Here is a 19,599-nt window from a genome sequence, read left to right as displayed (position 1 = left end):
GTGTGCTGTATAGTGATCATATTCCTGAATAATCTCACACATGACGTAGCTACCAGATTTACAGACAACAGTCAATACCTATTAGTTCTATCACACAACTTCCTCAAAGGTATTAGACTGAGGATCATGTCAGTGGTTTCCTAGTTACAGTTGTTAACTGATTCCTTGGAGGATGCCAGAGTTAACACTAGTGATCCACTAGATGATTGCAACGTTTTACTAAATAGCTGCTCCTGAATTCAATGTCATGGTTAAATTATTGCCAAGGGTGAGTGCGTGCCCTATGATACTGGCCTTGCAAATGAAGTCAGAGAAATGTCAGTGCTTAGAAAGGAGGATTCAATGTGATAGGAATCCAGCCAGTAATTAATTACACCATGTCCTTCCCCTATGTTAACACTGATCACTTTGAATCATCATTGCTGGTCTGTATGCTTGGCTGGCCATGGACACGCAATAAATTGTTGACTGACTGATTAGTCTCCAGGAAATGAAATTCTGTGAATAAAGGGATTGCACCTACTTAGCCCCAGTTCCTAATATGGTGGACCTAGCATGAGGTAGCGCCAGCTAATATTTATTGAATGAGTGAACATGCTGCTACTTCCATGAAAATTTCCCAGATCTCTCAGGATCTTTTCCTCTCCAATTTGTACCCTCTCAAAATAATTTAACATCTTTTTTTTTTTTTTTTTTACAGATACTTGTGTTTATGTCGCATTTTCCACTACTACCTTTTACGTTTCTTAAGATCAGGGACTGTTCCCTTTTTGTAATTTATTACAGAGTGATGACAAATGGAAAGGAAAAAAATGCCTTAAAGCTAAAATTAATACATTTTTACACTTTTCTAAGTTCAGAAGAATTATATTGACCTTAAACTATGCAACTTTAAAGCACTTAAAATGAATTTTACTTCCATGTATTTAGTTGGTAGCAAAGGAATGGATAATAATCTGTGCCGTACTACCTACAGGGCTGGCATGCTTGTTTGCTCAGCTGTTTCTCATCAAACACCAGTGACCATAGAGAGCTGCCAAATATTTTCTAGGTCATTTGTTCTGTTTGTAAATAGAAAGTGTACAATAATTAACAAGAGGTAATCATTTGCAAACTGGATTTATGCAGAAGGAAAGAATTTTTTTTTAAAGAGGAGGGACATTAATGCAGGTCTTGAGTGCTTAATGACCCCATTACTTGAGAAATAGGTAATTGGAGAAATTAAACAGAAGAGGTAACGGCCTTGGAGCCATTACTCTATTCTGGACGTACTGCTAATGTTTACCAGGTGATTTTCCTCTGAATTAAGAGCCGAGAGTCAGTCTGCTTTCACACAATAGTTCTTAATCTTGCCAACCATAAGAATCTCTTCGAAAGCTATTGAACAACGCAGGTTCCTCGATTCTCTTCAGCCTTCCTTAACCAGAATCTTAGGGATGGGACTCAGGTGTAGAATGTTTACAAAGCTGACCAGGTGATTCTTTTGATTTTTTGATAGAAAGCTAGCCAGGTTTGGACATCATTGCTTTAGAACAGCGTTTCTCAACCTTGGAACTTTTGATGTTCTGGGGTAGCTAATCATTGTGGAGACTGCCCTGCACATCACAGATGTTCAGCAGCATCCCTGCCTCTACCCACTAGATACAGTAGCACCTTCCCTTCCCCAAGTTGAAAAAAACAAAATGTCTCCAGACATTGCCAGATTTCTTGAGGGGAGTGGAGGGAGGCGGCGGGGGCGGGGGGGTTGGGAGGGTGGAGGGTGGTATTAAATCACCACCATTTGAGAACCTGTGCTTTACAGCAATCCTGTTGATAGAACTTTATGCAGTGAGGGAAATGCCCAATACAGTAGCCACGAGTCCCATGCGGCTCTCGAACCCTTGCAGTGTGGCTAGTACAACTGAGGACCTAAATTTTAAATGTTATGTTATTTTAATTAACTTAATTGCAAAATCCAGTTTAACTAATAACATGTAACTAATGGCCATCATACTTGACAGCACAACTTTATAAGATCCAGATCTGACTCTAGACAGTGAAATCTACACAATTCCTCCTGAAGTACTTCTGAGACATGTCATGTAGAAATAATTTACAAGAATAGAAAATCTACCTACCTTCCTGTCTGAATCAGAAAAAATCTTGGGATGGTAGGACTACTGGAAAGTTTACTTGCAGTTTTGCTTTCTGTGTTGCCTAGGAAATATTTTTTGTTACTACCTTTGATACCCAGATTATCAGACTTAGAGCAGTCTGGCTGAGGATAGCCCCTTTCAGTTCCAACCTTGATCTCCTTTTATTGCCAGTCCTTAACATTTTCTTAGGAAAAATTCCCATTGTTGTCTGGTTTTCTCAATTCCTAACAGGTTAAACGTAGAGTTACCATATGACCCAGCAATTCTACTCCTAGATATATACCCAAGAGAGGTGAAAACATACGTCCATGCAAACACTTGAACGTGAATGTTCATAGCTGCATTTTTTCCAGTTTTATTGAGATATGATTAACATACTGCATTATGTAAGTTTAAGGTACACAGCATAATGGTTTGACTTACATTGTGAAATGATTACCACAATAATTTAGGTAACATCCATCATCTCATATAGATACCAAAAAAAAAAAGATAAAGAGAAAAAACAATTTTTTTTCCTTGTGATGAGAACTCTTAGGATTTACTCTCTTAACTTTTATACATACCAGGTAGCAGTGTTAACTATAGTCATGTTGTACATTACATCCCTAGTACTTACTTATCTTATAACTGGAAGTTTGTACCTTTTGACTCCCTTTATCCAATCCACACACCCCCCACCTCTGGTAACCACAAATCTGATCTCTTTTTCTATGAGTTTGCTTGTTTGTTTGTTTTAGATTCTACATATAAGTTAGATTGTATGGTATTTGTCTGCTTTATTTCACTTAGCATGATGCCCTCAAGGTCCATCCATGTTGTCACATTGGTAGGATTTCCTCCTTTTTTATGGCTAAATGATATTCCACTGTATGTATATATGCCACATCTTCTTCATCTAGTCATCTGTTGATAGACACTTAGATTGTTTCCATGTCTTAGCTATTGTAAATAATGAGGCATAATCTCATTCTTCATAATAGCCAAAAAGTAGAAATAATCCAAATGTCAACGACTGATGAATCAATAAAACAAAGAGTGGTGTATTCATACGATGGAATATTTTTTGGCAATAAAACAATGAAGCCCTGTTAGATGCCACAACAGGAGGAACCTTGAAAACATTATGATAAATGAAAGAAGCCAGTCACGAAATACCATATATTATATGATTCTATTTATATGAAATGTCTATAATAGGCAAACCTATAGAGACAGACAGTAGATTAGTGGTTGCTTAGGCCTGGGAGGGAAATGGGGACATTGGATGGTGATGGCTAATGGATAATAGGATTTCTTTTTGGTGTGTTGAAAATATTCTAAAATTAGATTGTGGTGATGGCTATACAATTATGTGACTGTTCTAAAAACTGTTGAATTGTATGCTTTAATTGGGTGAATTGTATGGTATGCGAGTTATATCTCAACAGAGCTGTTAAAAACTCTGTCCATTTAACTACATTAGCAGATCTAATGAGAAAAATCTGCATGTTCTATCAATTGGTGCATATTTATATTAGAACTGGAAGTGGCTTTGGATAACGTTACTGTCTTATTCCAAAATAGTCTCTCCACTGGCTACCACCACTCTCATTTCCAAGGTAATTAACGTGACCCTGCGTTGTGTCCAAACTCAGGGTAAAATCCTTAAGTATGGCCCTTACTGAACAACAAATCATTCCACTCTTAGAGACCCACCATAAGACAGAAAGTGCATCCGGAGGACACCCGTGGTGTAACCCCAGCCTGCAACTGAAAGGGCCCAGCCTTTGTCATTCCTGAGCTGGTTTGGCCTCTCTAGTCCAGAGGAATAATGGACACATGAATTTGCCAGTGAGAAAAGAGAAAAGGATACGAAGTTTCCAATATGCGCCTAATTTTGTCACGATTCAGGCTGGTCAGACCCTGTCCTGGATGTAAAGCCAGGAATGATAAACAGCTTTGTCAGACAGCTGGAAGACAACATTCACTTTTAGGGCCTTGAGCTCTCCAGGCAGCCCAGATAGAGCCCATTCTCCAATTTTCAGCTCACCTGACTCAGATGACTTTACAGGAAATAGAAACGTTTCTAGGTATTTAGTTATATAGAGAGACCTGATACTGAAAATAACTCCTAGGCTTATGCTGCTTGGGCATGGACTATTCAGGAGACCTCCTGGAAGTATGCAGAAGACGGGGAAGGGAAAATAGCAAATATCAAGTGAGATGAAGTCTTGCATAATGTAAACTAAAAAAAATTTTGTCTAAGGCAATTATGCTTTTATTTTCCAGAATAAATAAGGTCACATGAAGTTAAATAGTTTGTCTAAGTGGTTAGGTAGAGATTTGTTAAAAATCATGTAAAGAGAAATAGGCGCTCAGATCGGAAGACATGAAAGAACAGGATTTTTTTTTTGGGGGGGAGGGTACACGGGCCTCTCACTGCTGTGGCCTCTCCCGTTGTGGAGCACAGGCTCTGGACGCGCAGGCTCAGCGGCCATGGCTCATGGGCCCAGCCGCTCCGCGGCATGTGGGATCCTCCTGGACCGGGGCACGAACCCGTGACCCCTGCATCAGCAGGCAGACTCTCAACCACTGCGCCACCAGGGAAGCCCAAGAACAGGATGTTTAAAGAAAAGTACGTAGGGAGGAATATTAATTCAGTAACTCGGTTGACAAGGCTGTGGACCATAGGTTAAAAAGCAGTAGCACTGGCCTATGTCTAAACATTGACACATTTCTGACCTTTCTTGCGTTCACCAAGGATGCAGATGAATAAATACATACAGCTTTTATGAGAAGAGCTAAGTCCTCTGGCACGGTTCTGGGGAGAGTCTGATTTACTTGGAGGACAAGTGTCATCTTCAAGACAAGACGTATCAAATGTACTCTGAATTTCTTATAACTAGACGGAGTGACAGCCTTCCCTGGCCCTTACCATCTGTCTGGATGAGGTGTCCTTCTTCTGTGTTCTGACAGCACCCTGGAGCTACCCTTACTATTACACTTGAATTATTTTCTAAGCTTTTTATTTTTTTTATCTGCTTTCTCCACTAGACAAGGAACTTCTCAGAAACTAAAACATTGTTGGCCATTGTGTGGTTTTCAGTTTTCGAGAGCCTCTTATCAGAGTTACTAAGGCAGGCATACTTTCCCATCTCTGGTAGCGTTTCAATTTCAGGAGTTCTGTAAGCCAGCTGGCTCCTTCCCAGATTAGGTGATTCAAAGGTTAACACCATACCAGGACTCTGCCGTAAGACCTTGGGGTAAGTCAGATTGTTGTACAATACTGAGTTTCACTAATGGCTGGGCTCCGAGATGGATGCCTTTCACAGAATTGCTCACTAGAGTGGGTTTAGTGTCATTGCATTGGCTTCAAGTCACATGTTTTTCAGATGGCATTGTCACATGGCCTTTGGACATTAGAAATGCGCTCCCCCCAGTTGGGCACCCACATGAGCTTTATCTATTATTTCAGCCATGTTTATGTGAGACGCTTAAGAAACAAATTACTCAGTGACAACCATAGGACCTGAAAGAATTCAAGCACCTCCCTATCGCCTCTCTTCATGCGAGGGGTGGGTGGGGGCAGGGTAATATAGCCATTGAAAATTCTGATTTTTCTCCCAGATATGGAATCAGAAATTTTATTTTCTTCCTTGTATGTTTCAGACCATCAAACCTAATCCCAGATCTTGTCTTCTTTTGTTTGTTTGTTTGAACTCATTCTCTTTCTCTGAATGGAAATCTCCCCAAATCTTTGGGTGATGATCTTTTCATTTACACCACTTAAGTAAAAGTTACAATAGACACAGTTTCTCTTTTCTGGGCTGCCTCTGTCAGTGCAGACACTATGTACGTTTGAATAAAGAACAGTAAATAAAGTCCGTGAGTGCCCCTAAGCAGCACCAGCCTGTGTGAGCCAGTCTTTTATCTCCAGAATTATAGGAGCTCCTTCTGCCTCTGCTGCTGAGGCTCCTAGGATAAGAGACCAGCAGACAGACATGCAGCGTTCTGTATTTCAGGAAATACACATAGATGGACTTTGGAGTGAAGAAATGGTATTTGTGGAAACCTTTGCCCAGAGTTGTACATCTGTGTGCCACGTGGCAGGGATTTCTCTGACTCTGGAACAGAGAACAAAGAGCATTTTAGTTAGTCACGCTGCCGAAAACACCAAAGAAGCAGAACTCACAGGTGTGTGAGTAACAATAATGTACTGCCAGTCCCCACCCCTCCTGGAGGACCACCTGTCATGTCTTCAGCTCCTCAAGTAGAGATTTCTTGAAGCATTCCAGCTCCAAATCTGTTTTTTTTTTCTTTTAATCTATTTTTGGATGTGTTGGGTCTTCGTTGCTGCGCCCGGGCTTTCCCTAGTTGCAGCGAGTGGGGGTCTACTCTTCGTTGCGGTGCGCAGGCTTCTCATCGCGCTGGCTTCTCTCGTTGCGGAGACGGGCTCTAGACACGCGGGCTTCAGTAGTTTTGGCACACGGGTTCAGTAGTTGTGGCTCACGGGCTCTAGAGCACAGGCTGAGAAGTTGTGGTGCACTGGCTCAGTTGCTCCGCGGCATGTGGGATCTTCCCGGACCAGGGCTTGAACCCGTGTCCCCTGCATTGGCAGGCGGATTCTTACCCACTGCGCCACCAGGAAAGTCCCAAATCTGGGGTTTTAAAACAGTAAAACTATTATAATATCAAAACCATCACCCAGGCCCTAGTGATCCATTTTTAATGATGACGAGCTTAGCGCTTTCATGGAGTCATAAAACCTCAAGGTAGCCAAAAACCTGGAAGTCAGTGTTTCCCACCTTGGTGGGGCTGAGGGGGTGCCTAAGATCCAGTGTCACAAGGTCTCTCGGAGGCCCAACAAGCCCCACGACACCTGGAGGGCGTCTTTAAAACACATGACTTATAAATATAATAAATTTTCTTGGTAGAAAGATTTTAAATTATATAAAAGTATTAAGACGTTTTCATAATCCCACAACAGCACATTTTGTTCACCCTGCTCTTTTGTGATTAGAGATATAATTGACACGTTAAATCTTACAGAATAAAACAGAGAAATGTGGATTTCTACTTTTGATGTTTAAATCCTGGATTTTGCCACTTATTTCATAAAACATCAAAGCATCCTTGGACAGGGACCTTCTTCAAGACAGGCCGTATATTACAATAGGCTGTAAAAAAATTGCAAAATCGAGCCAGCTCCGCGAGTGTGTGCACAGCATGACATTCTCTGAAGATCCTGGCGAGGCCGAGAAAATCCTGCACTCCTAATTGCCTAAATCCTACTTCCGTCACTTGCTGGGCACAGTCCGTAATCAGTGGAAGGATTCTGGAGGTGTGTGATATTACCCCTGAGTTCTTATCACAGACGCTAAAATTCAGACAATTAAATTTGAGAGAAAGCAATCTCGAGGAGTTGAAAACAGAGTGATTGAGGTTTGTGGATTAGTGCTGATCTTGGACTGATTAGAGCTGCCAACAGAAGCCTCCAGCTGCCCTGAAGAGGTAAAGAGGCAGATCTTTGGAGGGCAGTTTCTAATCTTATGTGAAGTGATCTGGGTTTAGAAGGGAGTTCTGCCGAGAATGAGGATCAGCTAAGCGCTAAGCTAAGTTCTCTTGGCCTTAACTCCATGTATTTATGGAGACGCCTGCTTTGGAGGGATCTTTAGTTGTTCTGTAAACTCTGCAGACCCAGTGGACCATCTGAAGGCAGGTCTACTTGCAAATAACCACCCCCTGGGTATGAGATAAATGGGTATATACCCTTGCCTTTTTGTTACCTTGCTTTTCATTGCATTCTTCAATTTCCAGCTCTGAAATGTAACAGAGAAAAAAAAAAATCAGCACCTGTCCTGGCTTCAGTTTTGTTATCTGAACAATTACTGGGTCGGTTGGATGGGCTCATCACTGAGTGCCCTCCCCGGTTCTGCATTCTCTGGTCTGTGGTTCTAAAAACTAAATGTCCTAGGCAGGAGCAGTGTGATCTCTACTCGGGTCAACAGTGCTGGCCTTTTGAAAAAGCTGGGCTGTTTACTAAAGCAGTGCTTCAGTGACTGCCCCTCTAAACCCAGTTCTTCGCTTGTCAATTAAAGTGTAGGAAGTGGGGCTTCTCTGGTGGCGCAGTGATTGAGAATCTGCCTGCCGATGCAGGGGACATGGGTTCGAGCCCTGGTCTGGGAAGATCCCACATGCTGCGGAGCAACTCGGCCCGTGAGCCACAACTACTGAGCCTGCACGTCTGGAGCCTGTGCTCCACAACGAGGGAGGCCGCGATAGCGAGAGGCCCGTGCACTGCGATGAAGAGTGGCCCCCGCTTGCCGCAACTAGAGAAAACCCTCGCACAGAAACGAAGACCCAACACAGCAAAAATAAATAAATAAATAAATTAAATAAATAAAGTGTAGGAAGTAAGGGCCACCAGCAAGGGGGCTTCAAACAATAGGAAAGGAAAGAAAGAGGATGTGGGTGAGAGGCAGTACTTTTGCTTTTTAAAAAAATAATAATTTCTTATTTTTATCTTTTTGAGTTTCAAATGCACATTACTTATTAACTGATTACCACTTTTGTTTGCATATGGTGCATTACCTTAATTTTTTAGGAAGCATTTTGTTAAATGACTTCTACAATAGTTTTTCCTTAATTTCAACATTCTCCTGAAAGGGTCTTTAAAGTACTTGGAATGCATGCTACCTTTCAGAAAGCTTCATTACTTAGCTCTCTAACAACTGTGAGGTGGGAAGTTTTGATTCTTTCTTTTGAATAAAGAGGAAACTAAAACGCATAGATATTAAGCACATCAGGGAAGCAGAATTAGTCTTGTTTATAGGGTCGTTAAAAGGTGTACAATTTACAATTCTGTCGGAGAGGGAAGGGAGTTTCAACCATGAGTAAAATGACATGGATGTCTAAATACCCTACAGACTGCTGCTCTAAGGCAGATAGATGACTGCGGCAGCATCTAGACAAATACCCAGATAATTTTGTTTTCCCCACTAGGTATCTTTCTTCTAGGCTAACTGTCTTCAGCCAGCTACCTTGTCCCTTCTTTATGCTTCAGCACTGACGACCCATAAAGGTTGAAAATTGAAGCTGTCCCCTTGCATCTCAGGCCAAAATTGCAACTCCTTCAGACCTCCCTGGAGAGCAAAGTGAAATCAAATCAACAGTGTTATAGAAAGCTAACTGCCCAGGATGTAGCTCAGGACCCCAGGTGAGTTAGGTCATCTCTGACCTCTCCCCCGAGGCCTTGGTTAACTCTGAGGGTATGAAATGGAACTGAGTGAGGCCTTCTCCAGAGATCAGAGATGAGGGGGTCAAGAAAAAAAGACCCATTCCCAAAAACCAGAGAACAACTTTCTTGAGTAGTACAAATCCATTCAGTAGAATCTTTGTTATTAGAATCAGAGAATGGAAGAAACTCTGTGAAGTCATCCAATTTGTTCCCTGCTTTCAAATAATTAACAAGCATTCATCGAATTACTCCCTGCACCCTCAGGCATCTACCGGGATGGAATCCAACCCATAGCACTTTTCAAGACGGGAATTATCTCAAAGTATCCTTTGGTAATCTTTGCCAATGTCTCACCAGCGTCAGCCACCCAGTTAATATCTAACCTAAATCACTCCTGCTACTTATTTAAGCCTTTTTTTTTTTTGGATACCTTAGGAGATGTGAGAAAACAGCAAGTATCCTTTCCTGGAAACTTCTCAATGCTGTGATTCAGAGTGAACAGAGCTTGCAAGGGAGAATCTCACAGAACGTAGACTGTTTAATTTTCCCAATAAGAAAAGAGTCAGGAGTAAAGTTATGTATTTGACTTTTCCATTTATTAGCTCTGTGGTCTTGGACAAGTAATGTAACACCCTTAAGCTTCAATTTCTTCTTTCGTAATAAAAATATACCACTTAAACCGAAGATTATTATAATGGTTTAAAGGAGTAATATATGCAAAAAAAAATTTGTCAACTGTGAAGTGTAATACAGATACAGTAAAATTTTTCATTTGTTATGAGGATTAAGTCAGAAGAATAATGGTAAAATAAGTGTTGGGAGGATGTAGAGAAATTGGAACCCTGTTCATTGCTCATTGGAATGTAAAACAGTGCAGTACTGTGGAAAGTAGTAGAGTGGTTCCTCAAAACACACACACACACACACACACACACACACACACACACAGAAATACTATATGATCCAACTACTACTACTACTGGGTATATACCCCCAAAATTTGAGAAGGATTCAAACAGATATTTTTATACAAGCATTCATAGCAGCACTATTCACAATAGCCAAAATGAAGAAACAACCCAAATGTCCATCCATGGATGAATGAACAGGCAAAATGTGGTATATACATACAATGGAATATCATTCAGTCTAAAAAAGAAATGAAGTTCTGCCACACACTACAACATGGAAGAACCTTGACAACGTGATGCTAAGTGAAATAAGCCAGACACAAAAGAACAAAGATTGTATGATCAATTCCAGTTATATAAGGGTAGTCAGACTCATAGAAACAGAAAGTCAAATGGTTATTGCCAGGGGTTAGGGAGGAGGGGAGAAGAGGAAGTTATGGTTTAATGGGTACAGAGTTTCAGTTTGGGATGATGAAAAATTTCTGGAGATGGATGGTGGTGATAGTTGCACAGTAGTGTGAGTGTGCTTAATGCCACAGAGCTGTACACTTAAAAATGGTTAAAATGGTGAAGTTTATGTCATGTATATTTTATCACAATGTAAAAAAGAAGATAATGGTCACTACATGGTCCCCACTTGGCAAAGGATATGGGGGATATGAATACAAAAGAAAACATATGGAAGTTACCATTTTGTTAGAAAAACTGGACAATACATAAAACAGTCCAGACTAATAGGCACCACTCTGTGATTTGAAGCTTCTCAAGAGGTGCAAGGAGGCAGTAGTGAGCACGCTGGATTGGAGTGACTAGAGAAGGCTGTCTCTGTGGATATGTGGACCTCGACTGGACATAGGCCTTTGAATGAGCACAGTCAAAACTTTATTTCCAGGCTTAGGAAGCATCTTCCCAGCAACTAGCCCTCTTGTCTGCACCTCAGAAAGCAGCCATTTTCCTCCCATTCCAATTTGAACGCCAGGAATCCGGTGCAATAACTGATTCGTTGGCTTTTTTTTTTTTTTTCTTTCCGGTACGCGGGCCTCTCACTGTTGTGGCCTCTCCTGTTGTAGAGCACAGGCTCCGGACGCGCAGGCTCAGCGGCCATGGCTCACGGGCCCAGCCGCTCCACATCATGTGGGATCTTCCCAGACCTGGGCACGAACCCGTGTCACCTGCATCAGCAGGCGGACTCTCAACTACTGCGCCACCAGGGAAGCCCTCGTTGGCATTTTATATTGTGTAGCACCTTCATTCCAAGAGACTGCCCAGAGAACTAGAGACAGGCATTCAGCATTATTTTTTTTAATTGAATGATAGTTGATTTACAATATTGTGTTAGTTTCAGGTGTACAGCAAAGTGATTCAAAGTTATATATTTTTTTCAGGTTATTTTCCATTATAGGTTATTATAAGATATTGAATATAGTTCCCTGTGCTACATAGCAAATCCTTATTTCTTATCTGTTTTATGTATAGCAGTTTCTATCTGTTAATTCCATACTCCTAAGTTGTCCATCACTCATCCCTTTCCCCTTTGATAACCATAAGTTTTCTATGTCTGTAAGTCTGTTTCTGTTTTGTATGTAGATTCACTTTTGTGTTAATTTTTAGAGTCCACATATAAGCAATATATATGTATATGTCTTTCTCTGACTTACTTATTATGATAATCTCTAAGTCCATCCATGTTGCTGCAAATGGCAATATTTCATTCCTTTTATGGCTGAGTAATATTCCATTGTATATGTATATATCATATCTTCTTAAACCAATCATCTGTTGATGGGCACTTATGTTGTTTCCATGTCTTGGCTATTGTAAATAGTACTGCTATGAACATTGGGGTACGTGTATCTTTTCGAAGTAGAGTTTTCATCTTTTCCAGATATATGCCCAGGAGTGGGATTGCTGGATCATGCGGTAGCTCTATTTTTAGTTTTTTAAGGAAGCTCCATACTGTTCTCCATAGTAGCTGCACCATCTTATAGTTCCTCCAACAGTGTAGGAGGGTTTCCTTTTCTCCACACCTTCTCCAGAATTTATTATTTGTAGACTTTTTGATGATGGCCATTCTGACCAGTGTAAGGTGATACCTCATTGTGGTTTTGATTTGCATTTCTCTAATAATTAGTGATGTTGGGCATCTTTTCATGTGGCTGTTGGCCATCTGTATGTCTTCTTTGGAGAAATGTCTATTTAGGACTTATATGCCCATTTTTTGATTGGGTTGTTTGTTTTTTGATATTGAGTTATATGAGCTGTTTGTATGTTTTGTATATTAACCCCTCATTGGTTGCATTGTTTGCAAGCATTTTCTCCCATTCCATAGAATGTATTTTCATTTTGTCGGTAGTTTCCTTTGCTGTGAGAAAGCTCGTAAGTTTGCTTAGGTCCCACTTGTTTGTTTTTGCTTTTGTTTCTTTTGCCTTGAGAGACTGATCTAAGAAAATACTGGTATGATTTATGTCTGAGAATGTTTTGCCTATATGTTTTCTTCTAGGAGTTTTATGATGTAATGTCTTATATTTAGATCTTTAAACCATTTTGAGTTTATTTTTGTGTATGATGTGAGGGAGTGTTCTAATTTCATTGATTTACATGTAGCTTTCCAGCTTTCTCAGCACCACTTGTTGAAGAGACTGTCTTTTCTCTAATGTATATTCTTGCTGCCTTTGTTGAAGATTAACTGACCTTAGGTGTGTGGGTTTATTTCTGGGCTCTCTGTTCTGTTGCATTGATCTATATGTCTGTTTTTGTGCCAGTACCATGCTGTTTTGATTACTATAGCTTTTAGTGTTGTCTGAAGTACAGATAGGCATTCTTAAATGCCTATTTGAAACTGGAAACTGAGAGGCATGGCATAGAGTAAACCAAAAGGCTGAATATTGATTGACACATTATCTGGGTTAAGCTAAGGGAATCAGGAGTTAATCATTAATGTCATCAGATACCTACAGTTTAATGCCAGTACAGAGGTACTACATTGTTGCTCTAAGTACAGTCTTTGCAGTCTACCAGAAAAAAAAATTTTGCGCTGGTTTGGTGATAGCAGAAAGAGGTGATTGTAGTGGATTTTACAGAGAATGGGGGCATCAGGCTGAGTAATGTAATGGAAAGAGCAAGACTTCGGTGTCAGACAGACCTGGATTCGGATCCCAGTTCTGCCACTTAGCACCTTGTGAATTTGAAAAGTTATTTCACTTTTCTTAGTTTCTCATATGGAGCATAATGATACCTACATCACTAGGTTTAAGATGAGATTATGGCAATTTTTATAATGTCCCTTAAACATAAAGGGCACTCTAATAATGAGAAGAAAATCAGAAAAGTTTTCAGTAGAGATACCTGTGATTGCTTCTAGATTATAATAAAAATAGCTAACTTTCACGGTACTAATATTTTCCCCAGGAATATTCTAATAACTTTACATTTTGAACTCTTAACCCTTGGGAAAATCCTATCAGGTAGGTAGCATAGTTATCCTCACTTTACATTTGAGGAAGCTGGAGCACAGAGAGGTTAAGATACTTGCCAAATGTCACAAAGCCAATAAAAGTTGGCACCGAAGTCCATGTTCTGAACTGTGATAATATAGACCAGAGGTGATATTAGATAGCCTCCTAATGAATGAATTCACTGTGCATAAAAATATGTAACTTTGGTTTTAATAATAAGATGATTAGGAAAAAACAAAATAACATGCATCTTTAAATCTCTGTAGCAAATCATATAATGGTTATTTTATGGTCATATTAAGTTTCTTTTCAGCAGCTAATTCCAAAGATACAGATAATCAAGAAACATAAATCACCATGTCATATTAATAAGATATGTCTTTCTCACATACAGACACTAAAACATTTAAAGACAGAAGTGTGCCAGTTTTTATTGCTTAAGTTCTCATATTTGTGATAATTTTAGAATTCAAAAGTTTTAATATAGATAAGTTCAATGTGTACATTTTTCCAATTAGTATTAAAAAAAAGAAATAGATTATCTCTAAGGATTCAGGTTCCTTTTTATTCACAGTAAGACTAAAATTCTAAAAGATTTACATGGGTAAAATTGTACATCAAGAATACCAAACATATTGTAGAGGACTGTGGGCTTGCCTTGGTTGCTTACTCACTTACTTGATATAAGTTAGAAAAAATATGGCCCAGAAAACTCCAGAAAAATGGAAAGATGTTTCCCAGAAAAATGGAAAGATGTTTCACTTTTAAGTAATTGAGTAGACCAGTAACTGTAGAGGAAGTTAGAACTGTAGTAAAAAACGTATTTCTCAAAAGGACACCAGGCCCCAATGACTCATGATACATAAGTTGTTCAAGACCAAAGAAAAAGCTGAAAAGCTTGTCAATTTGTATCTGGTATAAACTCAGTGCCAAAAGTGGACAAAGATAGGGCTTCCCTGGTGGCGCAGTGGTTGAGAGTCCGCCTGCCAATGCAAGGGACACGGGTTCATACCCTGGTCCAGGGGGCGGCTAGGCCCATGAGCCATGGCCACTGAGCCTGCACGTCCGGAGCCTGTGCTCTGCAACGGGAGAGGCCACAACAGTGAGAGGCCCGCATACCACAAAAAAAAAGTGGACAAAGATAGGAGAAAAAAAGAAAACTATAAGCCAATCAAGAATTTGGAGAGTTTTAATGTATCAATTGTAATTTATTACATTTTGAGATTTAAGGATAAGATTTCTATGATACCCTTGATAGATGTCAAAAATGTTTTAGTAAAATTTAACACCCATTCCTGATTAAAACAAGAAAGTCTCTTGGTAAAATAGGAATGGAAGGAAACTTCCCTAACTGGACACGGCATATCTAGTAGAAACCTAAATCTCCTTAGTTTGGGCAAATACCAAAGAAGCTTATTTCTCACTTATGTAATAGTCCAAGGTGAGTGTTTCTGGTTAGCAAGCCCTACACACAGTCTTTCAGGTACTCAGAATCCTTGCATCTCGTGGCCCCATCTCCTAGAACCTCATCCTCTATATCCAGCCTTGAAAAGGAGGATGGAGGAGTACAAGTGTGAGTTTCTCATGGGCCTGGCATATGTACTGTTCACATTACCCTGGGGAGAACTTAGTCCCATGGCTGTACCCAAGTGTGAGGGAGGCAGGGAAATGGATTCTAGCTGTGCGCTCAAAGGGAAAACTAGAGTGTGGTTTCTGTGGACAGTTAGTGCTCTCTGCCCCAGTCAGCTTCTCTGGCTACCTGTATCTACATACCCTTCTTCACGCTCATCTCCTCCCCAAGAGAGATGACCCCACATCTTATGCAGTTACTGCATTCATCTCAAAGTTTAAGAACTCTGACTGCTGCGCAGTCCAGTCCATCAAATACTTCAACTCAATTATGTAGTTCTTTATGGTTTGGTGACCTATGAACCAAAAAATGTTAACTGCTCCTGCACACCCACACACCAGCACAAGTTAGTGGAGCAGAAAAGGACAACAGCAATAAAAAGTTCCACTTGGAAAGGGGAGAATAGGATACAAACCAAATCTCAGACCAAACACAAAATTAAAATCCTGTTGGATCTGTATCTAAACATGAAATATCTAATCACAAAAGACTGAACTATGAAATATTAAAAGGTGCTGTATAGTAAAAATAGGTTTTAATTATGGATTAGGAAGACCTCTTGAGCATAACACAACATCCAGAAATCTTAAAGTAAAAAATGGACAGATTTGACCTCATAAAAATGTAAAATTTCTGTATCTCAGAAGGTACCTTAAACAAAATTAAAAGGCTTATGTAACAAATATTTATAACATAGCTAAAAGTTGCTTAATATCTCTAATAATCAATAAGAAAAAGGCAAACAACCCAAAGTAAAAATGGAGGCTTTTGCCTTCCAGATGGGAAACTAATTGCACACAGCAATGTTCTCTCCTTCCCCAATCCCATCTGTCCTTCTACTCTAAGCCTTGGATTTCTTTTTTGAGTATGGGAATATATACCTTGTTCTGTAAATTCAAAGAGAAAATTTTGGCTAATGAAAATTATGAGAAATTCCTGAGAGTAAAAGAACAAAGGATAAGTTTGAAGAGGGTAATCGCAGCCTGGAATTTGTGCTGGATCCCTTTGGAAAGCACTACCACAGAACATGGGAGAATCACCAGGAATTCCTCCTGCCTACAGGTGGAAGAAGCCAGGAGTAGAAAAGAGTGGTTCAATGCAAATGACAGGAAAATGAGTTGGGGTACCCACAGTGTGTCGTGTGCATCCCACCCTCCTCTCCATCCATTCGGATCTGTCTTTGGGCAGGAGCCATGCTGAAGGAGAGGCAGGGCTTGACAATGCCCAGAGATAATGACTGAGCCCAGAATACCAGCCTCTAAGATATTCCATCCAGAATACATCCCACCTTTTCCCCATTCTCACTGAAAACAGTGGGGAGCACAAACCTCAGTAGCTATTTCTCCACCTCCCCCAAGGCTGGCTGAAAGACTACAAGTATAAAGGATCCAGCAGGGGATCCAAACTACAAAGATGAGCCCACAGTCAAAAATCACCAACATCTGGCTTGCAGCTGCCGTGAAAAATAGGTAACAACCCAACAGAATTACAACTATGCAAAAGTTAATAGAGCGATAAGAAAAGGACTTTAAAACAAGTGTGATCAGTGTCTTCAGATATAGGATGATGTCGCAATAATGAATCAGGAACTGTCTGTTATAAAACAAACCAAAGACAAACCTTGGAAGTAAAAAATATAATTATTGAAAGTAAAAATGCAGTAGATAGAAGAATAGGCATAGCTAAAAAAGAAATTAGATATCTGGAAGACAGCCTAGGGATGAAGTACAAGGCGAGAAAAAGATAAAAACTTAAAACATTGAAGAAAGTTCTGCAAGTCGTAGGATCTCCCCAATAGAGAATAATGAGAATAGAAGAGAGGTAAAATCTGAAGAAATAATAGGATGGAATTTCTTATAGTTGAAGAAACGTATAAATCCTCAGATTGAAATGGTCCACCAACTACAGAGTAGGATAAACACACAACAAAAATAAAAGGCAATGTACAAAAGCAATCAAAGTTCAGAACTTTCATTAGTCAATATAGTCAACATGCTAAAAGCTGTAAGGATAAAGACAAACTGCTGCAGCCTCCAGAGAGGTCGAGAAGAAGACTGTTCAAAGTAATTCTGATCAGATTTGGCATTAGATGTGTCATCAACAATATTGGATGAAAAAAGACATTGGACGGTATTTTTAGTTTGGTAAAGGAAAAGAAGTTCAAATCTAAATTTCTGTGTTCAGCCATGATATCATTGAAATGTGAGAATGAAATAAGATTCTTTCAAATAGCCAAGAATTCAAATTTTAACAACCCAGCAGATTCTCTCTGAAAGCTGAAAGAACTACTAGAGAATATACCCCCCAAAAGAGTCAATCCGGAACTTAACAATGAACTGCAATAGTTAGCAAAAAAAGTAATAAAGCCATTCTATAGATATGATTATAAAATTATTTTTAAAAAACAATACTGTGCCAAGATTTCAGATTATGTCAACATGGGATGTGGGAATATGGAGGCAAGGGTGCTGATGAAGAATTTAGGAAAATAAAAGCATTCTAAGATTCATCAAAAGGAACCAGTGGGTAGTGACTAACTTCAGACACTATTAGAAAAATATAAATCTAACCACTTATGATAAAAGTTTAAGTGTAACTACTAGAAAGATAAAAATAGAATATGTATGATTTTCAAACTAGTAAATGAAAAGAGGAACAAAGAAAATTCCACTAATCCATGAAAACGCTGGGAAGAAGAAACGCAAGCATGAGAAAAAGGATGGCAAATTGAAAACACAAAATAAGGCGGCAGGAATAGGTCTAAGTGTATCAAATGTAACAGTAAATATTAATTGCATATGTTTGTTTCATAAAAGGTAAAATAGTTTGGATTTTTAAGAATCCAGCTATGTGCAGGTTACTAGAGAAAGCCAAAACTGTGATAACTCAAAGTTTGAAAACATATCCCTAGCAAGTACTAACAGAAAGGTGGCAAAGCACCATCAGTGCCAGACAAGATAGAATTGAAAGTCAAAAACGTTAAAAGTTTCATAAAGGACATTTCACATGGTTAAATAATTCACCAAGAAGCAATAATAATCATAAACTTAAACGCCCCTAACATCATTTGGAAATACAAGAAAAATTGATAAAATCACAGATGGAAATTAGAAAATCCACATCATAGAGGTATGTTAAAGTATCCCACTCTGATGGACTATGAATAAAAATATAGAATATTTAAATAATGTAATTAATAAGTTCATGCTAATATATATGAATAGAATTCACATCCAATAGAGAATATGCAACTTGTTCATTTACTCAGTTAACATTTACAAAAATTGGTCCTGTAGAATGTCACAAAGAAATTACAGTTAGGGAAAAAAAAGAAATATAGAGATATATAGACCACTTAACCAACCCCAGTATATTAATATTTTTTTTAATTTTTTAAAAAGTTAATCCAGGCATCTAGATATTTTGCCACTTCTAAATAATTTATTGGTTAAAGAGAATGTCAAAATTGTAGTTTAAAATTATTTATAAATTCATGAAAATGAAAGCACTCCATATCAGAACTTATATGTTTTTTCATGGCTTCAAAAGTATTACACACTAACCTAAGAAGCTAGGAAATAAACAACCCAAACAAGCCCATAGAAAGAAGAAATAAAAATAATTAAAGCAGAAACGGATGAAATAGGAAATAGTTAAGTCCACTTCCTCTTCCTCCTACCTCATTTCTCCTGTCTCCTGTAGCAGAATTCTTCAAAATACTTGCATATTCTCACTGTCCCCAGTCGTTCTCCATTTAAAAACAAAAAAAAAGAAGAAGAAAAAAAAAAAGAAACCTAATCAGGCTTCTGTCTTCAGCACTTCACCAAAACATATCTTGTAAAGACCACCATGTGTATATTTCAACTTTAATTTTATTTGAACCATCTGTGGATTGATCATGTAACTTATTTTACAGTCTTGGACACTTAGTAAAAGAGAGTAAGAGAGTGTTGTTAGTTATTACAGCTGAAAACAGGCATAAATTGGGTCATGTGGTCACCCCACCAATCAGCAACATTTAGCCATAGATCAGTGCCTGGCATAGAGTGCATAATACATATATATTGAATGGATGGAGTTTATCAGCCCCACAGAATTTCCCCATTTTTTATTTTTGTTGTTAACTGAATAAAATAAAACCTTTGGCAAGATTGACCAAGGAACAAAAAGAGATCACAAAACAACATGAGGAATGAATGAAAGGTCATAGACACAAATATGTGAAAGATAAAAGAAAATTATGAGAATA

General features: G+C 39.0%; 1 long non-coding RNA gene across 2 annotated transcripts in view; it reads right to left on the bottom strand.

Moving 5' to 3' along the window:
- Positions 1 to 2,279: 2,279 nt before the first annotated feature.
- LOC309969915 overlaps positions 2,280 to 19,599 on the bottom strand; it is a 29,215-nt gene continuing 11,895 nt past the window's right edge. The window contains exons 2-4 of one of the 2 annotated variants that reach the window (XR_014326654.1): positions 19,030 to 19,098; positions 7,904 to 7,936; positions 2,280 to 6,241 (exon numbers count right to left, since the gene is read on the bottom strand). This is a non-coding gene — a long non-coding RNA (uncharacterized lncRNA). The remainder of the gene's footprint in view (positions 6,242 to 7,903; positions 7,937 to 19,029; positions 19,099 to 19,599) is intronic. The other variant, XR_014326655.1, reaches the window with a different exon arrangement.

Source organism: Leucopleurus acutus, assembly GCF_964270905.1.
Source record: "Leucopleurus acutus genome assembly, chromosome: 12".
Taxonomy (NCBI): domain Eukaryota; kingdom Metazoa; phylum Chordata; class Mammalia; order Artiodactyla; family Delphinidae; genus Leucopleurus; species Leucopleurus acutus.
Note: the sequence above shows the minus strand (reverse complement) of the source record. Positions and strands in the feature narration are given on the sequence as shown.